Source organism: Anser anser (assembly GCF_964211835.1).
Source record: "Anser anser genome assembly, chromosome: 5".
NCBI lineage: Eukaryota > Metazoa > Chordata > Aves > Anseriformes > Anatidae > Anser > Anser anser.
In genome coordinates this window covers 24,761,730-24,784,769 of record NC_139725.1, presented here as the reverse complement: position 1 = coordinate 24,784,769, position 23,040 = coordinate 24,761,730, and positions in this window count along the sequence as shown.

The following is a 23,040-nucleotide window of genomic DNA, read 5'->3' as shown; positions in this document are numbered from 1 at the left end:
TTTCTTTTTCTTTTTCTCTTTCTCTTTCTCTTTCTCTTTCTCTTTCTCTTTCTCTTTCTCTTTCTCTTTCTCTTTCTCTTTCTCTTTCTCTTTCTTTTTCTCTTTCTCTTTCTTTCTCTTTTTCTTTTCTTTTCTTTTTCTCTTTTTCTTTTTCTTTTTCTTTTTCTTTTTCTTTTTCTTTTTCTTTTTCTTTTTCTTTTTCTTTTTCTTTTTCTTTTTCTTTTTCTTTTCTTTTTCTTTTTCTTTTTCTTTTTCTTTTTCTTTTTCTTTTTCTTTTTCTTTTTCTTTTCTTTTTCTTTTTCTTTTTCTTTTCTTTTTCTTTTTCTTTTTTTTTTTTCTTTTTCTTTTTCTTTTCTTTTTCTTTTTCTTTTTCTTTTTCTTTTTCTTTTCTTTTCTTTTTCTTTTTCTTTTTCTTTTTCTTTTTCTTTTTCTTTTCTTTTTCTTTTTCTTTTTCTTTTTCTTTTTCTTTTTCTTTTTCTTTTTCTTTTTCTTTTCTTTTTCTTTTTCTTTTTTTTTCTTTTTCTTTTTCTTTTTCTTTTTCTTTTTCTTTTTCTTTTTCTTTTTCTTTTTCTTTTTCTTTTTCTTTTTCTTTTTCTTTTTCTTTTTCTTTTTCTTTTTCTTTTTCTTTTTCTTTTTCTTTTTCTTTTTCTTTTCTTTTTCTTTTTCTTTTCTTTTCCTTTTCCTTTTCCTTTTTCTTTTCCTTTTCTTTTCTTTCTTTTTCTTTTCTTTTTCTTTTTCTTTTTCTTTTTCTTTTTCTTTTTCTTTTTCTTTTTCTTTTCTTTTTCTTTTTTTTTCTTTTCCTTTTCCTTTTCCTTTTCCTTTTCCTTTTCCTTTTCCTTTTCCTTTTCCTTTTCCTTTTCCTTTTCCTTTTCCTTTTCCTTTTCCTTTTCCTTTTCCTTTTCCTTTTCCTTTTCCTTTTTCTTTTCCTTTTTCTTTCCTTTTTCTTTTCCTTTTTCTTTTCCTTTTTCTTTTCCTTTTTCTTTTTCCTTTTCTTTTCCTTTTCCTTTTTCTTTTCCTTTTTCTTTTTCTTTTTCTTTTTCTTTTTCTTTTTCTTTTTCTTTTTCTTTTTCTTTTTCTTTTTCTTTTTCTTTTTCTTTTTCTTTTTCTTTTCTTTTTCTTTTTCTTTTTCTTTTTCTTTTTCTTTTTCTTTTTCTTTTTCTTTTTCTTTTTCTTTCTGGAATTACCTTTTTTTCTATTACGGACAGTAGTTTACTTTTTTTACTATTATGACTTATTTCCTACAGGTTGTATGAACCCTCCCCCAGTCAGAAACATATGCAGCTGAATGCTGCAATCAGTGCACCACCAAATGTCTATGATTCAGAGCATCTTTCCCATTAGGGTTCACAGATAAATCCACAGCACTCAATAGAACGTACTGGCTTGTAGAAAGCACATTCATCTTTTCAGAACTTGCAGTTTTAGTATGTGAGGAGAAAACAGAGCATGGGATGGGTAACTTCTCGTCTTTCTCTGATACCTCTCACAGTCTGAACATAAATGAGATTCGTTGTCTGTTTGCAGAAGGTTTTTGCAAACAATCCAATTTGTGAACACAGGATAGCAAGGAAAGAGCAATGGAGGGAAATGAAATAAAGACATAATGCTTTTGAATCAGATTTGCTGATTCATGGCTGTGAATAATGTGGTGATAGCACTAAAACAGATATAAACAATCCAGCCTTAACATTCAGTCATTGAGAATGGTCTCTTATATACAAAATAGCTGCATTTCTCTGCAGCACAGATTATATAAAATTCAAATTAAGGAGGAAAGTACCAGATTAAGATGAACTGAATGTCAGTTAAAACTACAGTAAGAATGGTTACAAGTTGTGATTTTTTTTAATCTAAGCTTCCACTACTTTAAAGAAAAAAAGCGAATGTAGTGGATACTACCCATTTTATCTCAAAGACTCATCCTGCTTAGTTCAGTACATGCTGCTTTAGTATGAAAAACAGGAGTTATCCAAAAAAGTGATATTCTACATATATACATACTCTGTATGCATTCCTTTATTGTTTTATTGGTGATTTTCTAAAAAATGATTGTGGGGTCTTTCGACATTAATTTCTATAATGACATCTGTTAAATCCAGCTTTTCACACATCCACTCATTTTGCTGACCACATGACAGTTTTTGTGTTGAAGTCAAAAGGCATTGGGGTCCTGGGAGGCCTTGCTGGTAGACAAAAAGGAAGTGAGAGTAGGAATAATTTGTCTTGCACAATTAAGAAGGCATTTCATTTTTGTTAATTAGATACCAAGGCAATTAAACTTTAGGGTCTGATAATTTGGGGGATTGAAATGTGCTTAGACTGGGAACCAGGTATATTTTGATAAAATGTCTGTGAGTCTGGGATGTTTTGACACTAAGGAATCTGTTATTGTAAGGTATTTGTAACCCTTGTGATGATATAGATACCCAAATGACGTAGGTACAATTTAATCAATGGAGAAATACCCAAGTGTATTATGGGACAGAAAAGGATATGCAAAAGAGATGTTCTGAGGATAGTATGTTTTCAAAACTTTTATCCCAATGCAAAATCTTTTCTATCCATTGGCAATAACTGGTTTTCTGAGCCAAGAGAATTCTGCATAAGAATACCATGAGCCATGCTTACCAATTTCTGGCACTTCTTTAATTCTAGTAAGAATATTTCCAGTGCCTCTGGACTTCTGATGAAAGAAATGCATATCTTTCTCAGGACTGTCCAAAATGGAACCTGCCAAAAGCAGAAAGAATTAATAGGTTTTATCTCATTTTAATTTCATATAACTTATGACAGTTTTTGTGAGGGAGTAATTTTTTTTCAACATCATTGTAGCAGAATGCATTTTCTGCCCTGAATAGCACTGAACTGGAGTGTATGTGCACGTGTGCATGTTTGTAGAATATACATTCTACATATATCTATTGTGCATATAACTGAAACAACGGAGAATACCAAATATTTTGGCTTATTTTTTGTTATATTTTTTGTTATAAATCATGCTGAGTCTTCAGTAGTTTCCTCTCTCCACAAAATGGAATCTGCCTTGTAGTGATTGCTGTATCAGTCACCACAGCTTTTGTTTTTGTTTCTGCATTCAACCTCCTATATTTTACAATACCCAGCGTTCTGCAGCTGTAGAAATTCTTTTCTTGGTGGTGGCCAGTGCTTCACAGATGATTTAACTTGTCAGGATTCTACACATGGACAGAAACGAGATCTGAACAATACTTGCCAGAGTTCTGTTTATTAAATTATTTGGGCTAAACATTCTTTTCATTTGTTTGTTGATGTACAGACTAAAGATGGTAGTTTTGCCTTTGCAGAATGCCATGGTGTAACATTGATATTTTCTAGTTGTTCACACAGTAACACAGTGAAAACTCAATAACCAAAGTTATTAAACAGGTATTCTTTATTATGGCACTTGGTGTGAGTGTGGGGGATTGCTCCACCTAACACCAAGGGTTCCTGGCAGTGTGCTTGTATTACTGGGATATATACATCTTCATTTCATTTCCTGTAAGTCTCTTGCATATTCATCAGGTCTCTGAAGAATCATTAACATAGGTTCTCAACCCTATTCACATGCGTACTGGATTACTTAGATGGCGTACTCTGCTGGTCTTTTGATGAAGGCCGGAAGTCTTCCTCACTACTAAACTTCTGACCTTTCCTTTCTTTTACAGACTTCAGCAGTCAAGCCAGTTCTTGCTGGTTCCATTATCTATGCATAGAGTCTTTTACTCCCTTATCTTTGGGGTTGTCCTGTCTTTGTGGTTAATGTACAATTGTGTTAGCTAAGACCTACAGAATCAACATCCTTTATCTTGTTCCCTGTCTCACCAGAAAATAACTGTTCAGATCTTTTTGTATATACTGAGCAGTTATTTCAAGCTTCACATTTATTCTAATCATCACGTTTGGTAACCACTTCTCAGAATGAAGGCTGTGATGTACATCAGTTGCTGTGACATATATCTAGTTTCTCATGCATTTGCCCTACTGGAAAGGTAGGCTGAAAGCTCCCCTTAATATAATTTAAATCCCAATTTGTGCTGTGTTTTGTTCAACATCTTTCTTATCAAGAGATTCCTCTGCCTTAACCGTCTTTCTGATTTTGGGGGTTTTAAGCAGAAAGTGTCATAAAAGTGACCATGGAAATATTTGTCTTGTGGTGAACAAGCAAAGGGGTGCTGATTTTTGATCCTTTAGCATTGGTTTCTTTTATCATTGTAAAGTAGAATTTGCCGGTTTTATTGTTCACCCACTAACAAGGAATGGGAGCTGGGATTAGACCATAGTGAGACTGGTTAGTGTTTCCCTACTGATGATGTGCTGTTGCAACAGTCTATTTTTTCCTTAAAACTCAATGACTGATCTTCAATAGCTTCCCTGTCAATAATCCCCAACCACTCCCACAGATGAATCCCATGTAAATAATCCCCTTCATTATTTTTCTAGTAGTAAAACACGAATCATACAACAATGAGGTTTTAAACACATGCAAGTGGCCAGAGCAGATTTATTGAACCCCTGTGGATGGCACCAGAAGCACATTTGTTAAAAAGGTACTACTAAGCAAACAAGTTGTATAATTCTCTATTTAATTTTTTTTTTTGTGATAGGAAATGGAATAAAAGCAGATTCATCAACAACAACAAAGGCAGACTATCTAGCAATTAGAAGCTTGCCTGTCTTGTTGATGCTGTGTAACCTGACAAATATTTGAAATCTGTTTTCTTGTCCTGATTTGTTATAACCAAGCATAGAGCATACTATCTGTCTTGGCTTCATTATCTTAACTAACTGTAGCTTCCACTTTGTTATGTATATTTTAAGTTTATTTTAGTTTAGTTTCTAGCCCTAGTCTAGCAAGCAGTTTCTCTCATTCCTAAATGGGAGTAAAAAGCAGGAAAGGAAATTATGTCAGTGCCTCATTGTTGACGACTTCTTCAAAACTCTCCAGAGCATTTTTTCTCTATAACAACTATATCTTCACTGAGGAAGAAGTGTGAGTCCTGTGGTAAGTGAGGTTCCATTCAGACATGGATCTGCATATAAGACTGGCAAATAATGATGGAAATCCCAGGCATAAAGAGCTGATCTGCTGCTTTTGTTCTAGGTATTGCTTATATTTAGAGATCTGCAATTCCGGCTGGTGATCATTGCCATAGTTCTCCTGTTTTCTAGTCCTTCTTACAGTACTCTGTTCATAAAGATGGCTAAAATCCAATGTGGTATTCCCTTGCTGGGTGGTTAGTGACTCTTGAAAGAAACAAGAAAAGATTGGATGTTGTATTGCAGGGTACAGGCTTCAGTGCATGCTATAATGTCCAATGACATGCTGAACTGTGGAGACCTTCTGAAGTTCACCCATCACTAATGCAGATGCAGCTTTGTTGTAGGTGGGTAGCACTTTGGTTTCATCTAATTGTATTCAAGTGCTCATCACAACTGAGACACATTCCAGTACTCTACATATCTATAATGGCTTGAACTGAATTTAACTTCCTTGGGGCACCCTGCAAATGGTGGAGCTTGCAGAATTCTATCTCAAACAACCTCTTTTATTTCTTTGAAGTGTTATCATTTATCGGTAAAGTTTTGTCTATTCCCCATTGTGCAGGTCATGCTCTAATTAATCCAGGCACTTTAAAGGTGAAGAACAGACACATTTCAGGAAACACAAGAGAAGCTCATTTAGTAGTTTTCTGGAAAAAAAAAATAATTGAAATTAAAAAATATTGTTTTCAATGATAAGAAAAAATATAAAATTATAAAAATAGTACTGGTCCTTCAATGTTTTTCTTCTTGTGCTCAAAATAGAATTGTATTCATAAAAGAATAATTACGTATCTTCCTTCTCTTTTGAAACAGAAATAATACATATTTATTTATTTATTTATTTATTGCTTGACCTCTCTTCATTATGTCTTTATGAAACTGTAAAAGGAAAGATGAGGAAAACCTTTCAAATTTTCAACATCTTTCACATCAGAGCATTCCAATCAACAGATTCAGAACATAAAATCACAAAAACTTAAGTGACCAATAAATCAGATTTCACTCGCATTCACACTGGGAGTAGAAGGGTTTTCATTTTGTTTATTCAGATATTCAGATTTCCTATTTCCTTCAAGAAAAACCTACATTTTTCCAAAAGAGTTGGGGGGGGGGGAAGAAAAAGAAAGAAGAAGAAGAAGAAGAAGAAGAAGAAGAAGAAGAAGAAGAAGAAGAAGAAGAAGAAGAAGAAGAAGAAGAAGAAGAAGAAGAAGAAGAAGAAGAAGAAGAAGAAGAAGAAGAAGAAGAAGAAGAAGAAGAAGAAGAAGAAGAAGAAGAAGAAGAAGAAGAAGAAGAAGAAGAAGAAGAAGAAGAAGAAGAAGAAGAAGAAGAAGAAGAAGAAGAAAAAGAAAAAGGAAAAGAAAAAAGGAAGAGGAAGAGGAAGAGGAAGAGGAAGAGGAAGAGGAAGAGGAAGAGGAAGAGGAAGAGGAAGAGGAAGAGGAAGAGGAAGAGGAAGAGGAAGAGGAAGAGGAAGAGGAAGAGGAAGAGGAAGAGGAAGAGGAAGAGGAAGAGGAAAAGAAAGAGGAAGAGAAAGAGAAAGAAAAAGAGAGAGGAAGAGAAAGAGAGAAGGAGAAGGAGAAGGAGAAGGAGAAGGAGAAGGAGAAGGAGAAGGAGAAGGAGAAGGAGAAGGAGAAGGAGAAGGAGAAGGAGAAGGAGAAGGAGAAGGAGAAGGAGAAGGAGAAGGAGAAGGAGAAGGAGAAGGAGAAAGACAAAGACAAAGACAAAGAAAGAAAAAAAAAGAAAAAGAAAAGGAAAAGGAAAAGGAAAAAGAAAAAGAAAAAGAAAAAGAAAGAAAAAGAAAAAGAAAAAGAAAAAGAGAAAGAGAAAGAGAAAGAGAAAGAGAAAGAGAAAGAGAAAGAGAAAGAGAAAGAGAAAAAGAAAAAGAAAAAGAAAGAAAAAGAAAAAGAAAAAGAGAAAGAGAAAGAGAAAGAGAAAAAGAAAAAGAAAAAGAAAAAGAAAAAGAAAAAGAAAAAGAAAAAGAAAAAGAAAAAGAAAAAGAAAAAGAAAAAGAAAAAGAAAAAGAAAAAGAAAAAGAAAAAGAAAAAGAAAAAGAAAAAGAAAAAGAAAAAGAAAAAGAAAAAGAAAAAGAAAAAGAAAAGAAAAAAAAAAGAAAAAGAAAAAGAAAAAGAAAAAGGCAAGACAAACACCAGGATGGGCTTTTGCTTAAGTAACAACAGTTAAGTGCTATTTTTCAAGAGCCTGCTTAAGAAAGAGATTTTATTTGCTTTTCAGGTGGGCGTTAAGTGGCTTTTCAGGTGTGTGTGTCTAGATCATTTCATTTACAATTTCTATATTAATTTTCATTTTATTTAATAACTTAACAAGATAGGAAGAATACATGAGCTTCTCAGTTAACAGAAGGTAAGGGAATTTGGTCACTGCAGGGGGAAGAGAAAAAGTATATTTCTGCTCTTTAAGTACTCAAGTAAGTAATAAATCCATTATGATTTTCATGTTCATGCACAAATCCAAATATGAAAGATCTTTGATAGATGAGTTCTAGTAGTACAACCAGTGACTGACACAGAAGTAATGGACGTAGTTTTTATGTTTGTCTATCTTGCCATTTTTTTATAACATTCTTAAATTCCCTTATCCCACTCCTGAGGTGAAGACAATCTCTAGTTATAGAACATCTCTAGTCACAGAGTAACTCAAACTTTTATAATAGCTAAGTTAGATATAATGTTTTTATGTGACTACCTGTGGGAGAGGGATTAATAGTACTCTCTAAATTACCTCTCACTATATTTTGATTCTGCCACTGAGCAGGAGGGAATTTTGTTAAAATACTGCTTCAATATTTAATATAAACTAAGAAAGCAACATAAAGACTTCAGATTATGTCCAGAGCTACATCTGAAATATATATATATATATTTAAATAATGTGAACTATATTTGCACATATCTTACATCTTTCTTCCGGGCTGTTCAGACATGCTTGCTACCAGACTGCATGCTACATGCACGTTAAGTGGTCTTCAGACTTTATACGGTATATTTGCTCCTCCTTACTAGTGTATACATATTCTTTATTCATCATCAGTTAGTCCAGTGAAGTAAATTTGTAAAATTTCCTAAATAAGAAATAAAAAAAACAATGAAGAAAAACAAAGAAAAACGATGCAATTTAAATTAGTTTAGCCCTTCCTAGTAATTGCTGGAGTGTAATCACTATATAAAACTACACACTGGTAAGTCATTTTAACTCAAGTAGTGAGAATTTACCAGTTGACTACCCTATATGTCCCCAGATCACTGTTTTATTCATATAGACAGCATATAAGAAATAACTCAGTCGTTCTCCTTTTATCTGGCAAATACTTCGTGCATCTGTGGAATTACTGTGCAATATAAAATACAAAGCCTTGTTTAAAAGCAGCTTTCTTTGCCCAAAAGCAACAGTTTCCTTCTGTAGTTAGAAAATGCAGTAACAAAAAAAAAAAGTTTCTGGTTTATGTATACATTTATATACACATTTGCATTGATAATAATTGTATTTTTATTTCTCCTCAGAAGGCGTGCAGTTTATCAGGTCCTTATTCAAACAGGCTGGCACTCAGTGAGTAAAACACTGGCTGTTTGGATGTCTGTTAACCACTATGCTGTTATGAAGTGTAAATCTCAAAGGCAAATCACAAGATAAGGAAATGCCAGGCTCCCACTGAACTATTCTGAAGTTTCTGGGTTAAATGTTATATCACTTTGCAATTTCACTCATTTTTAACTGTTTTATTTTCATAATAAGTATCTGATAAAATATTTCTTCTTTAAAAGGAATAAACTTACTTCTTTCTAGTGTTAAGTTATTAACTTTTCTAATATAAGACAATAGTTCTATAAGATAAAAGCAAATCAAATTTAGCTGTCATCTTAGATGTCAGTTCAGGCTAGTAAGGTATATTCAGCTCAGATTTGAGGAAAAAAATAATATTATACTTAAGCTTGCTACATGTATTTCAACAGATGATGAATGGAATAAAGGGTGTATTCAGCTATGTCTGTCTGTCTATGTCTGCTTTACTGGATCTTGAAGGTCTGTAAACATAACTATGATCTAGCGTAGAAGATCATTGCACACCATACAGAATACATTTACTAAATATATATTGTGCTAGCCTAGTTGTACTCTTATAAAAGATTCTCTCCATGTTTTCCCTCATGCCTCATGTCTGTTCCATATATAATTTCATGACCTACACAAGACCTATATAAAAAAATTTGCCTGTTGATGCCTGCCGTTGGTTTCAGTTTGTTGAACATTCTCACACTTTATATATAGTACATTTCAGGCAGGAAATGAATAGGAAATGGAGGATCCAATGACATATAGTCAGGGAGACTATATAGTCAGGAAGACTATATGTCAGGAAGACTATATAGTCAGGAAGACTATTAATGTCACTAAATCAGAAAAATGACTTATCTAAAATACAGACAAACCATATTTTGGGCATACAAGAAATACTAAGTTGCTGGAATACCTGAAATCAAGTTCATATCAGTCACCCCTGACATTAGTCCAGGGTGCACCATGTCTGTCTCCTCCAAAAATGAGCAAGGATGTTTCTGAATCCCTGAGGTGGGTCAGTTTTCCAAGCAGCAGCACACCAATCTCTCCTGACAGGACTACTACTGCTGTAGACAAAATGTAAGTAATCATACTGAGAGAAAGCACTTGCTTGCACAGGGGTCTTCTTAACATGAAGGTCAGGGGTTTTGACCACGGTGGTGAGGTGTCTGACCGTTGTTATGGCAACAGCAAAAAGAATCTGCTTTCTGCCTCATGTAGAAAATCAAGCCAATTGAAACAGAAGTGTGTGAGTGGAAGTAAGAGGGCCTATAGGCCACAGTTTCCACTGAAAAACACATCAGTCATATTTTGGCACAACTCTCTGCTTTGCATGTAAGTCTGCCAAAGGTGCAAAAGAAATTCAAGCATTGGGCTGTTGTCGGACATTTTCTGTGCTCGCTTCTGGCAGATTCTTCGTGCAACAATGAAACATCTTTTTGGCAGAGCAAACAAGTTAAATTCTACGTTCACATGTCAGGAAGCAGACTCATCTGGTTGCCACAGTCACTACCTATAAACAGCAAAGATTGTGTCACTGGCAATACAGATAGGTATTCTTATGTTGTGGTTATCTGTATCATCTACTAACAATAGGATCTACAGTCTCATAGAGGTCTAGGGCAACTACGCTTAAATATGATGTTATGAGCTGCTCTGACACAGAAAGATAAAAAACTAGTGTTTTCAGCTCCCCTTGCTAAGTCTTCACAATGGCAGATGAGCATCTGGTATGACTAAAAGTATTAGCAATGACTTCCTCTGTCCCCTCCTCTGCTATCCCCTACTCTGCAAGTAGAAGATTGCAGATTCCTATCATCATCAACTCCAGAGGTTCCTGCTGTGGTTCTGGTGAGGCAACGGTAGCAGTTAGGGAGGCAGCCTGACTATAATGAGAAAATACTCACATAAAGTGGCTGCTAAACACCCCAGTGAAAATGTCTGCCAGCCTGGGAACTCAGACTGGGAACTAGGCCAGGGAACTTGGCCTCCAGCCTAGGAGTTTGGCCTGGGAACCAGGGACATCCTTGATGGCCGCAGGTGGCATCCTGAGAACCACAAACGTCCTGAAGATGACATCAATATGGGCAAAAGGCGAAACTGAGGAAAAACTTACTATTTGAGAAAGTGAAAACTGCTGTGAGAAAATTTTGTGTAAAAGAAAATAAGAAACATCATCATGTATTGACTGTCTCAGGAGGAAGGTAGAAATTAAAAGCATCTATTGGTTACCTGAAGTCGTGGTGTCTATGCCCTCTATGTCTCTATGTTATAAAAATGGCCTGCTTTCTACACTAAATGGAGCCTCTCTCTGAGAACTTCTGGTGCTGCATGAACTTTTCTTTCCTACATGATTTCCTAATCAAAACCAAACCTTTGATGGGGACACTTTGCTGACTCTGGACTCTGTGTTTTGGATTGTCTTTAAAGTAAGACTTTTTTTTTTGTTATTTATTTGGTCCCACTCATGAACCCACTTCTAGTGATCAGTGTCTTTTGAGATTTTCCTTAATTGATCCATTTTGAAGTTTGACACCATCCCCAGCTCTCCACCATTCACCCTTCCAACACCCATCCCCTCCTGCACTTCTGGTATTTGTTTGATACATTTTGCACTAGTAATTTCATGTAATATATATACATAAATAATGTCATAAGTGTAGTCATTGCTATAACATTGATAAATTCATAATCCATAAGTATACTCACTGCCATAGTTTTGATGTTTGATGAACATATAATACTAATCTATATTTGCTCCTATATTACTGATTTTTACTACATCCAATTGCCTTCCTAGTTCTGCTAATTGCTCTTACTATTAATTAGTGCTATCCTGTTAATATCTACTACATATGTATATATTTGCTTCCTGGTAATATCTGTAATAGCTTTTTATCTATATACATTCTTGCCTTTTTAATCATAGTATATTTGTTAGTAGTGACTTGTGGTAATATGTACTAAACATTTTTTAAAAAATAAAGACTGTGTCCTTCTGTATGAAGGACAACAGAATTCTACAAACCCACTGTTGTGATTTCTATACACCTGCAGGGAGGGTAACCCTTTAGATCGTAACATGAGTTAAGGAGGGTCTTGTGACTAAGATAATTCTGGTGCACCCTTCTTATTGCCAGTAGTTGACTTGTCATTTGTCTGTTAAAGGCTGTACAATCTTTCCTTTTCTACTCTGCTGCTACAGAGAATGTGCATTCAAAATGTTAAATGATCAGGCAAATAAATTTTAAATTAAAGCAGGGACAGTGCCAGTCAAACTCGAAGCACAATAACAATAATCACCATTCTATGTATTTCTAGGAAAAAAAAAAAAAAGCAAAAACAAACAAACAAAAAACCCCCACCAACTTCAGTAAGATGGTGGAGTCTTGTAACTTCAGAAATACACCCCAATGTATGCGGGGAATTCTGGTTAATCTGTCACTCTGTGTTGCATTGCTTTTGAAAGTAAAATGTACAATGGGGTTTAACTTTTACTGTTTGTAAGTATGAACAGATAGCAGTAGACAGCATTTGGAAATTATCTGTGTTTGCCTTTTTGCTTAGTTTAGTGTATCCACATGGTGATATTCTTATACAGGAAAGAAAGCACTTTAGCTAGCAGCTGAAACATTTCTGGTCTGTGATTATAAGCATAGTGCATAGGCATATTTCTGTGATAATAAAAATCTTGAGGAAATAAAACCCAAGACATTTTGTTAGTCTTCAATTTTTTAAAAATTCAAATCACAGTAGCATTATTCTTCTGCATAAGTAAATGAAAGCAAAATTGATTAACAAAGAGTGACTGACCAGAGATGAAACAAAACTTAATATTTAATACTTAATTACCTTGCAAAAGCTATAATGAATCTCCTAATGAAAGCTATTTTAATTTCTTTGTAGATTTTTTAGTGCCATTGGGAATAGAAAGGAAGACTTAAAAAGTTAACCCTTCCCTTAGCAGTAGTCCTTTTGCCTGTAGGAGTCACTTCTTCATTGCTAATTGTGTATACCAAAAGTTTTATTTGGATTTGCTTCTATATGAGTGAATATTGATTTAATTATGCATGTAAATAGAAATGCTTTCTAAAGCAATTTACAGTACTTATGTAAGATTTACTATATGACTTAAAACAAACAAACAAAAAAAAACCACAAAAGCACAAAAAGTCCAAGATGATCTGAACTATTTAAGATGCTCCTGATTTTCTAACATGACTTGCACTGATACTTCTGTTGCTCTGCTAATTTACTTCACATGTTAATTATAAATGTCTAAAAACTATTCCAGAAGAAACAGCAATATATGCAGAAATATTATTCTCTTTAATATTCTAGGTTTGGAATACAGAACCATCAGATACCAAGGCTATTCATGAATCTTTGTTTACATAGAAGAGAAGGAAAGACAAAATACGTACAGTGTCACTTCTGTGGGTTTTTGTGAATAAGATGGCAGGCATCTCACCCTTTCCAAGCACTCATTATTCCCCAGATCTCTTTCTTTCTTACCCCACAATGTTCATTTTATTCAGTCCAGACTCTTAATTGGGCATACAATAGAACAGGGACAGCACAACTGTTACAATGATATTTCGCTGTTTTTTTTTTTATTATTATTATTTTTATTTTTAATATATACCTCTGTGGAAAACGAAACCCCAAAAGTCAGTTGTTCAGCTTTTAGAGTGAGAATTTGTTAAAGTTAATAACAGTAAGTTTGGTCTCCTTTCTGCTGCTGATGCTTCATCAGTGCTCTACCTTCAAACTGACTTTACCTCCTGTCTCCTTCATGTTCTGTAGACAGCTACGTGACACTCCCAGCATTTGTGCTATTTGTTTACCTTCATTGATATTTTGTCTTACGTGTGAACAAATGAAAGTTTTAACACTAAATTCAAAATAAAAATAGTTGAGCATACTTTTCTGAACACACCAAAACAGAAATATGATGGCTAGAAATTAATATGTAGATCCTAGAACTTAGAAAAACAGAGTGAGTCAAATCACTCTTTAATCATTTTCTGGACTGTACAGGAAGGTTGAACTATAATGACATTTTGCCAGGGTCTATATTGAGCTCCATCTCATTAAGGCTGCATTATTACTAATAAATGGCTTTGATAATTATAGTAACAATAGTGTGAAGGCCATTCCTGCAGTTTGGGATGTTTTTGTTACTATAATTATTTTATTATATATATATATATATGCATATATAATAAAGTATATAAAGTAATAAAGCAAAGAGAAAGTCAGGGATCTTAAGAGTCTTTGTAAATTCAGCCTTGATTTGACTTAATGTTTGTAATTTTGTATCAGAAGCCAGAATCTATATCTGGCACTGCTGTACTACTCTATGAAGCTGGCCTATATTCTACAGTTGAATTATCAAGTCTTTCTATTTCTTTCTTATAAAATTGAAGATCATGCTTTGCTTCTCTATGGCAGTTATACTAGAGAGTACTACTGGGAGAGATTGAAACAGTAATAATGGCAATCTAGGCAGAACATTCCTTCTAATAGGAGTAATTTTCTCTGCCTACAGGATTGCATATTTGTTCCAGATGTCTTAAACTTTTTTAATTTGCTGCATCAGTGGGTCAAAATTAAAGTAATACACTTTTTTTCCAAGACCTATGAGATCTCTACACCTTATTAAGAGTGCACATTCACCACATAAAGCAAGACTTTATTTACATGCCTGCTCATATTCATGTTCAACTACATTTAATAGCATCACTTCTAACTTATCATGTTCAAGATTCATTATTTATTTCAATCTTTTCTTGACTACCAGCAGAAGCTGTATTGCCACAGAATTTCTTGATTTATTGTATGACATGCAAGTTATTTATTTTCCTTGAATATGTATCTCCATAATTTGGACAAAAATGGTAACAGAAAAGCAGACACAATAGTTTTATTTTAGTTTCCTCAGGTTTTGATTTGTGTAAAAAGCCTTTGTCTTGATGTAGGAAAACAATAAGCATATCCCACTCTTTTGGGGCAGTTCTTGTCATATATTTTGTCAATATATTTTTTTCTGTTAAAAAAAAATCTTAGGCTGTTTCTAGAAAGAGCAAACAGCACAGTTTAGGAATCATTCCAATAATATCTTTTGACATTTTTCATTTATTGATAAGTCATAAATGCTTTAGATATATTTGAATAAGCAGTGGGATATTAACATTCTTGTCAATATTTTAGCACTTTTTGGTTCACCAGCAGAACAATATAAATATAAATATAAATATAAAAAAATTAAAATAGATGAGATTTTAATTTCTTAAGATGTATCATTTTTAAGTATTATATTTGCCTATTATAAATAAAATAAAAATAATACAATGACTAGCAACCTAACACTGAAGATATCGCATAGGATATGAGTTAGAGTATTGCTTGAATATCTTAACTGAATTGGTTATGTGTGAAATCTTTCTACTTCTCATTGCCATTTACGATGTTAGAATTAGCTTTTCATTCCCTGAGTGAATCCCTATGACCAGTTCACAGATTGTTCTGTTGATGGAGATAAAGAAAATCTTGTGTTGTAACTGGTAGCTAGAATCTGCAGCAGGTAATTGAGAAGTTTTATCTGGTTTGCTTAGAATACCTGTTTTTTACTTCCTATATTGACTGTTTTGTATTCTCTTAGATTTTTTACCTTCAATACTGATTTTTATAAAATATTTATTCTTCTGAATGCAGATCTCTTTCAGATCTGAGATGATCTAAGATGCTTTGTTTGTGGTTGTATTTCTATAAAATTATAGTTTTTTAAGATTTTTTTTTTCTGCACTGGATGAACTGTAATTGCAAACCTGGAGGCAGAAGAAAGGGAAAGACTAATTTATTCTTACTCTTTTATTTCTCTTTCTTCAACTATGTTCTGCTGTTTCTTAATCACACATTCTCAAAATACTGCTTTCAATGTTGTTTCCATAATTCATGTGGAAGTGCTATTAAGTAATGTCCTAAGAAACTGGTATGTTTTACTCAGAAATCTGTAAAAATGGACATAAAGTTAACCTCTCTCTCTCTTTTTTTTTTTTTTTTTCCCCACAAATGTATCTACAGGACAGGATCAGATCAGATATTTCACATTATTAGATCTCTGTACAGATCTTCATGTGAAAAATACATGTAATAAGGTGTAACTCATGTATTAGAATCAAATGAAAAGCAACAACATGTAGTATTTGAGTCAGATTAATATCAAGAAGCCTGTGCTCCTTTGTATCTCAACAAAATGCAGGATTACAGTTATGAACGCCTACAAATGATACTCCACTTTCCTGTTCAATTTACTGGAGAAGGATTACTACCAGCTCACCTTTAACTTCAGTTGGAAGTATATTTCAGTCCATATTTAAGCATCTTCCCTTAATTATTTATTAAAAATAACATACAGTCACTTTCTTGGAACTGATTTATACTTAAAATGGTGCCATTTAACTTACTGTGTTTTCCTCTTTCCTTTTGTAAACAAGAATAATTTGAATAACATTTACATTTTTATGCCAATTTCTTGATCCCTCACAATAACAGGATATAACTTTTATTTAAGCAATTTGAACACATTCTTGAGTTCTTTAAAGACTCTCAGTATTTTTGTATAGGAATAGACTTCAAATTCCTCAGTAGGACTTGGTCCACTTTACAAAATTTTTATCAGATCCGATTAATTTTCCTTGCTTCACAGAAATCCAAACATGTCAGCTGAAGTAAAGCTGACATATGAGAAAAAAAAAAAAAAGAGGAAAAAAAGAATGTGTTCTTTTATATAATAATAATAATAATAAAATAACAACAACAACAACAACAAAACAACAACAACAACAATAATAATAGTAATAATAAACTATAATATGTCCTTATATCAGGGTTTCTAGTAATTTCTCTTATCTCTTTATGTAGTTTCAGAGTTAAAGTAGATAAAGCAGAGTTAAAGCAGAGTCTGTAATATCTTATTTCTCTGTTTTTGTTTAGCAGATCCCTTTGATCGCCTGGTTTCCTTAAAAAATATTTGCTTCTGCTGAAACTAAGGCAGCTTAGTTATTATGACAACCTTGGATTGCTACCTAAAATTTAAGAAGAGAAACATATCTATGCACTCTCTGTGTGACATGCTAGTGATTGATCACAACGGTTTTTGAGTATGTTCTAAACAGTTACATAAAGCTCCTTTCACACTGTCTGGCACTGCTGTACTGCATATATATCTCATTTCCCTGGTCTCTGCACAATCAAACTTATTTTCTGCATCTCTCTCTTCCTCCTTCTGTCCAGATGCTCTACTTACATGTATAATTAAGTAACATGACATGACTAATCACAAGCCCATTCTCAATGTTCCTGCTATTCCTCTGTGAACTTACTTTTAGATTTCTCTTTTCTTGTTGCACGTTGTTATATCACTGAAAAAATACTTTAATTCCCTTGCCACTTGCCACTGTAATAAGTGAAGTTAAAGAGCTTAGAGAATTCCTTTCTCAAAGAAAATAGAAAGGAATTGCAAAAACTGCAGAGGATTTAGGACATGGAACTGCTTCCTTAAGAGGAAAACTAAATAAAACTAGGACACAGTTAATCTACCTGTACTGTTTCCAGGATAAGAGCTAACTCATTTAAAATATAAACAAACTCTGAGGATATCATGGTTATCAATTCTGCGGGCTTTATTCTCCACTAAATTTCACAAAGATATGTTAAATAAATCTAAAGATAGTATTGTGTCTTTCTGTTCTATAAAATTGAGGCAGACAATCTGATATTTGTCTTTTTCAAGCGTACAGAATGCTAACCACTTGTACATGCTATGTACAGAATGGGCTTGGTTTCCATATATTTTGAAGCCCAAGAATATGAAACTATGAACTCTGCAGAATCTCTTCTAAAACCTCTCTCTTGTACTAGTTTTTTTACTTAATATTCTGCTTCAATACTTCTATAGTCTGTGGCTCTAAACAGTAATATAAGTAGCTAACAGAGTCACCAAATAAAAAGGAATTTCAAGCTGATGCTTGTAGGTGATATGCAGCTCTAACTTGTTATATTTTCTGGCTACATTGATGAGAATGTTATTTTGCCCTTGGCTTCAACAAAGAGTTTCAGTCATAGTATCTTTTGTTATGTTACCACTGTATTGATTAGCCCCTTGCTGTTTTGCTTCCCTTACGTGGTTTCTATGCACGTATTCATTCTCTGGTGGAATAGCAGGTTCAGATAGGGCCAATAAAAAGACAAAAATTAACCACCACCACCATGCCTCCACTCCCCCCCCCCAAAAAAATAAAAAAATAAATAAACAAACCCACAAACAAACAAACCCCAAATTTCTACTCCCTTCTTATCTCCTAAAACAGCTACTTAAATACAGTTAGTGACTACAAACCAGCCTAGAAAAAATTGCTCTGGCCTGTTTAACAGAAGGTCACAGTAATTTTTTATGGTTCTTTGCACTGTATGCTTTGTGGTTTTGAAAGATTTTGGTGTTAATCAAAGACAAATCTGTTCCTTTGCTTAGAAATTATATTTATACTTTTTAATTTTTTTTTCTTAAAGCAGAATTCAATTAATTTCATAATACATTGAAGAGGAAAAAATTAGGCAATGGATTTGAGTTCCACATGCCTAAATAAAAAATTATGAAGCTGTATGTTTATGACACACTCAAACCATTAAATTGTTAACTATTTGTTGATGGTATCCTTTCATGCTCCCTAGTAGATAATAATTGGCTTCAGGAATGAAAGTAGGACAGGAATAAGAAACGGAATCTGTGATAAGGATTATTACTTCATCTTTTCTTTTTTTGGTTTAAATCATTTATTTTTCTCTCTCCATCCAAACCCAGAAATTTAAGTTGCAGAATAAAATTGTATTGACTTCTGGATTCGAGCATATAATAGTTATTTTATATTCTAATTAAAGGTAAATTTGCAGGGGCATTTAGAGCAATTCAGGGAGCATGGTCTATGAATTAGCCTGTTTACATCTTCTGACCCATATTAAAAACCTTTTCAGTCATATGGTCTGTTTTAGGGCTGATGGTCACTAGAATGCATTTAATGAATTAAGAATGTTTCTTCATATCTGTAGGTAAAATACAGAATTTGTAGACCTTTTTTTTTTACTGAGGAAGAACTAAAAATGTCCTGGATGCTAGACCAGATTCTACTTTGCTAGCAATGAATGCAATGGTAAGCAGCCCTTTCTTTCCCTACTAAGTGGGTAGCTCAGCTGTGTTCTAAAATTCTTCTCTAGAGTGTTTCTGTAAGAGATCTGAGTTCTGTGGGCTTTTCTAACAACTCAGACCACTATAGTCTAACCTCCTGAAAACATATACCTTGTTCTTTATTTCCACTATTCAAACTACAAATCCATCTATGTTTTAGTTTAATCTTTTCTCACAGTGTTACTCTCCATGAGTAAAAGTACAAAGGCAGCTACTTGTATAAAAGGAGAGGTTTGGTACAAAGATCATAACAAATAACTATTCCTCTGCCCTTTTTTTTTTCAAAATCAATAACCAAGCAATGAGCTGGTGTTCATACAAAGGAAATGGAAATAAGGCAGAGAAAATCATGTAGGAAATGAGCTCTGAAAAGTCACTGCAATACCTGTGGCTCAGAATGATTAGTGTTCTAACAAACAACTAGAAAAGTTGGCAGATAGAAAGTAAGAGGGAGATCTGACTATCATTTAATATTTTCTTTTGTTTCTAACATTGCTCAGTAGAAAAAGTCAATTAAGAATAATTTATTATAAGACTTTGATTTTATTATTGTTTAATTGTTTTGTAAATAAAGCTACATTTTACTTTTCACATAAAAGCTACATTAGGGGTTTTAGCTGTTTTGGGGTGTGCAAAGAATGGAAATATTTGGTTTTGAATTTGCTTAGCTTTGCTAGTGGGAAGTAGTCATTAATACAAAGGAGATAATGATAGAAAATGTTAATAATAACAATTATATGCAAATGCAGATGCCCACTTTGACATGCTAAGCCTCTATATACGTGACTACTATGTACTGCATCAAATACTAATGATGGAAAAACAGGAAAGGTTCAGAGTTTAGTTTTCTGAATAACTCAGATTTGCAAAACTGATGTCTTTTGTCCATGAATTTAGTAGAGTTTGCGACTGACATTGCCCTAATTCTTCTCCAAGTCTATAAAGCTGTGATCAAAAGGACTAGCTATCAGCCTTGTAATTCTGGCTGTGGAATTTCTACAACTTGTGGATCATGATAAGATCATGTCCACACCAAACATGATTTAAGAAGGGCACGTAAAATTAGCTATGCTCTCAAATTCCTGACTGAATACCACCGTTGACTTCTCCAGTCTTTAAAACACTCCCTCGAAAATATTTTCATGACAGCGAAAGGGCACAGTGTCACTTCACAGTAGCTGAAATGATTCTTAGTACTATTCACTTTTCTTGTTGTACAGAATAGCTATGTGTGTTAAGTATGACTGATTTCAATGTTCCTTTTTTTTTTTTTTCCCCCTGTATTAAGATGTAATGGATTATTTTCTCAGCCTAATGGTAATAAAGAAACACATTTGCTGATGCCTGTGTATTCTCAGCATAATTATTTTGGTTTTATTCCATATTTTTTTCAGGTCTTCACTGACTTCCCATAACTGCTGATTCTTTGAAGTGATGTCAGGGAATTCCTTCATTGGGCAGACAGACTGTTCCTTAAGATTGCCCTGGGGCTTCACACAGTAAGTATCAATATTTACAATACTTCCAGTCCCCTATTTTTAGGGGGGATCTTTATTGGAAACTGGTTTTTACACGAAGACTGAGGCACATTTGGAAAGTCACATTGTTTACGAATGACCCTGCTCTGAATTGTGCTTCTGACATGTCATCATGGACCAAGCTCAGAACATGGTCTAGGAGTGAAGCATCTATGTATGAGTTATGTGAGAGAGTGTTCCTGCTTTATTCTTCAGAGTTATTTTGCCAGCTGAGTTGAAAAAAATAAAAAAGTTCTGGGCAGACTGGGACCAATGCAGAATTGTGAGATGCATGCATAAAGGAGTATATTTTGTATGCAAACAAAAGCTAAAGGGATAATCCCCTTTTTGATTGCTTTTATTTGTGCACCAGTGCTGTCCTTCATATTGGCTATGAGCAGCACTGTTACTTGTTCCAAAATAAACAGTAAGAATGAAGACTAGGAGGAAAAGAACAGAACAGGATGTTGTGGCTCAGCAGCCATCAAGGGGTGTATTGGAATAGGCAGCCCAGGGAAGTGGTTGAGTCACCATCCCTGGAGGTCTTTAAAAGACATTTAGATTTAGAGCTTAGTGATATGGTTTAGTGGAGGACTAGTTAGTGTTAAGTCAGAGGTTGGACTAGATGATCTTGGAGATCTCTTCCAACCTAGATGATTCTGTGATTCTGTATTTCTGCAAGATTTTATATGCAGGCATGTCATGATTTACAAGTTTATCTAAAGCTTGAAATAGAGACCTGAGTCACAGCCATCTTCTTGTCTCTTGGCCAACAATATTAGAGCAGGAACTCCAAGAGCAAAAGTACACGTTAAAAAACAAACTAGCTCTTTTGGTCCTTGTGAACAGTTCTGCACTTTGCCACTGTAGCAGGGAGACAAAATGGAAGCTGCAGCCATGTTTAAAGATGTAGTGAGATGCACAAGTGCACTGACTGCAGCTCAGCTTCAGGGTATAATGGTGGATGTTCTCTGCGAGGTGTGTTAACATATGTATAGGTTGAGACTTCCTGAACTACAGCGGAGGATATTGACTAGACTAGACATTCTCCCCAGATGAGCACTCCCATGATGTCCAATTACATTTTAAGACTCCAAGCCAGAGGGGAAGATAAGGGAATTTGACCTTGAGAATGACTTTGAGGCAGCTTGAGTCAATGAGTGTTAAGCATACTAATACTAAAACCAGATTCATACTTTTCATACTTTTTTTTTTAATTCCTTAAATTTAAAAAACAAAACAAAACAAAAAAAAACGAATGAGTTACATGATATATTATAGAACATAGTTCTAGAAACAACAACAAAACAAAAAAATACAAAAGCTAGAAATAAATATCATGCAATTTAATACATTCAAATTCAAACATGAATTCTGTATGACACTATCATATGAAGTTATGCTGTTAGAGCTGAAATATAGTGTAAAATGAAAGAAGAATGTTAAGAACAGAGCTTAAGTTTGCCTCTTCTGGTAGCATGAATTAAGTCACTGGCACTGCTGAAGATTGCTTACTATAGAGTTTGATTCCTGTATAGAAAAGCCATTATTTTAAATTGTAAATTGATGTTGTAGAGTTAGAGGAAGTTAAAATCAGGTGAGAGCATTGTTCTATCTGTATGCTAATCTGTTTTAAAGATATTTTTTTCTGCTTTTTTTTTTTTTTAATATTTTATTTATTTATTTATTTTTAACATCTTGACTTGATGAACAAAATGGGTTTGGGTTTGCAGGAGACACAGTGTGGAAATATAGACCACTGAATATTTTATAAGCCCACAGTAAAAACTTAATTATATGGAGTAAATGTAAATCAAGACTATAGAGCAACTGGATGCTATGAAAATGTAAATACAATTTGTAGAAGTAAAATAAAGCTTACAGTCTGCAAATCAAAATATCAATTGGGAAAAAAAGTACTGACATCAGCCACCTTGATATTTTTGCAAAATATTTGCAGAATATGGCTGGACTTCAGTTCATATAAACAGATGAAAAAATATTGTAATTCTCAGTTTAGAAAATGTAGCCATATTAAAATATTCTTGTGCCTTATGATTTCTATAACTGTCTTTTTCCTAACATGGGTGCCCAGTTTAGGTTTATGCAGACACTATGTTGTTTTTCCAACTTAATACTTTTGATGTTACATAACCGAAAATTTCTGTGTGGAGATTAGCATGGCCTATAATTTTTCATGGAGGAAGAAAAGTCAGAATAGTGTGTGTTTTTGAAAAGGTCCCCGTACTTTGTGTATTACATAACTATTATTAATTCAAAAGCACAGAAATTCCTAGGTTCTTCCTCTGCAAGAATAGCTTTTTTTTTTTAATGCATAGACTTGATGAAACTTAGTACAGTTTCTTAACATCATATCTAAATTAAAACTTTTATCATTACCACGCTTTTTCTAAGTTGGGAATTCAATTAATTGTAATTATAATTACTCTTTATTATTCTGTCCACCTTCTAGCTGTGGCATATGAAGTGGGTGGATATTTTCAGAAGTGCTCAAGTATTTAGTTTTCCATCTTATTGACCCATCAGTGGAACTGGTGGTCTTAGGTGACTCCTTTCTATGTTTAACACGGCAGACAATATCCTGTTTTAGATGTTTAGAGAGATTGATTGATTGATACATAG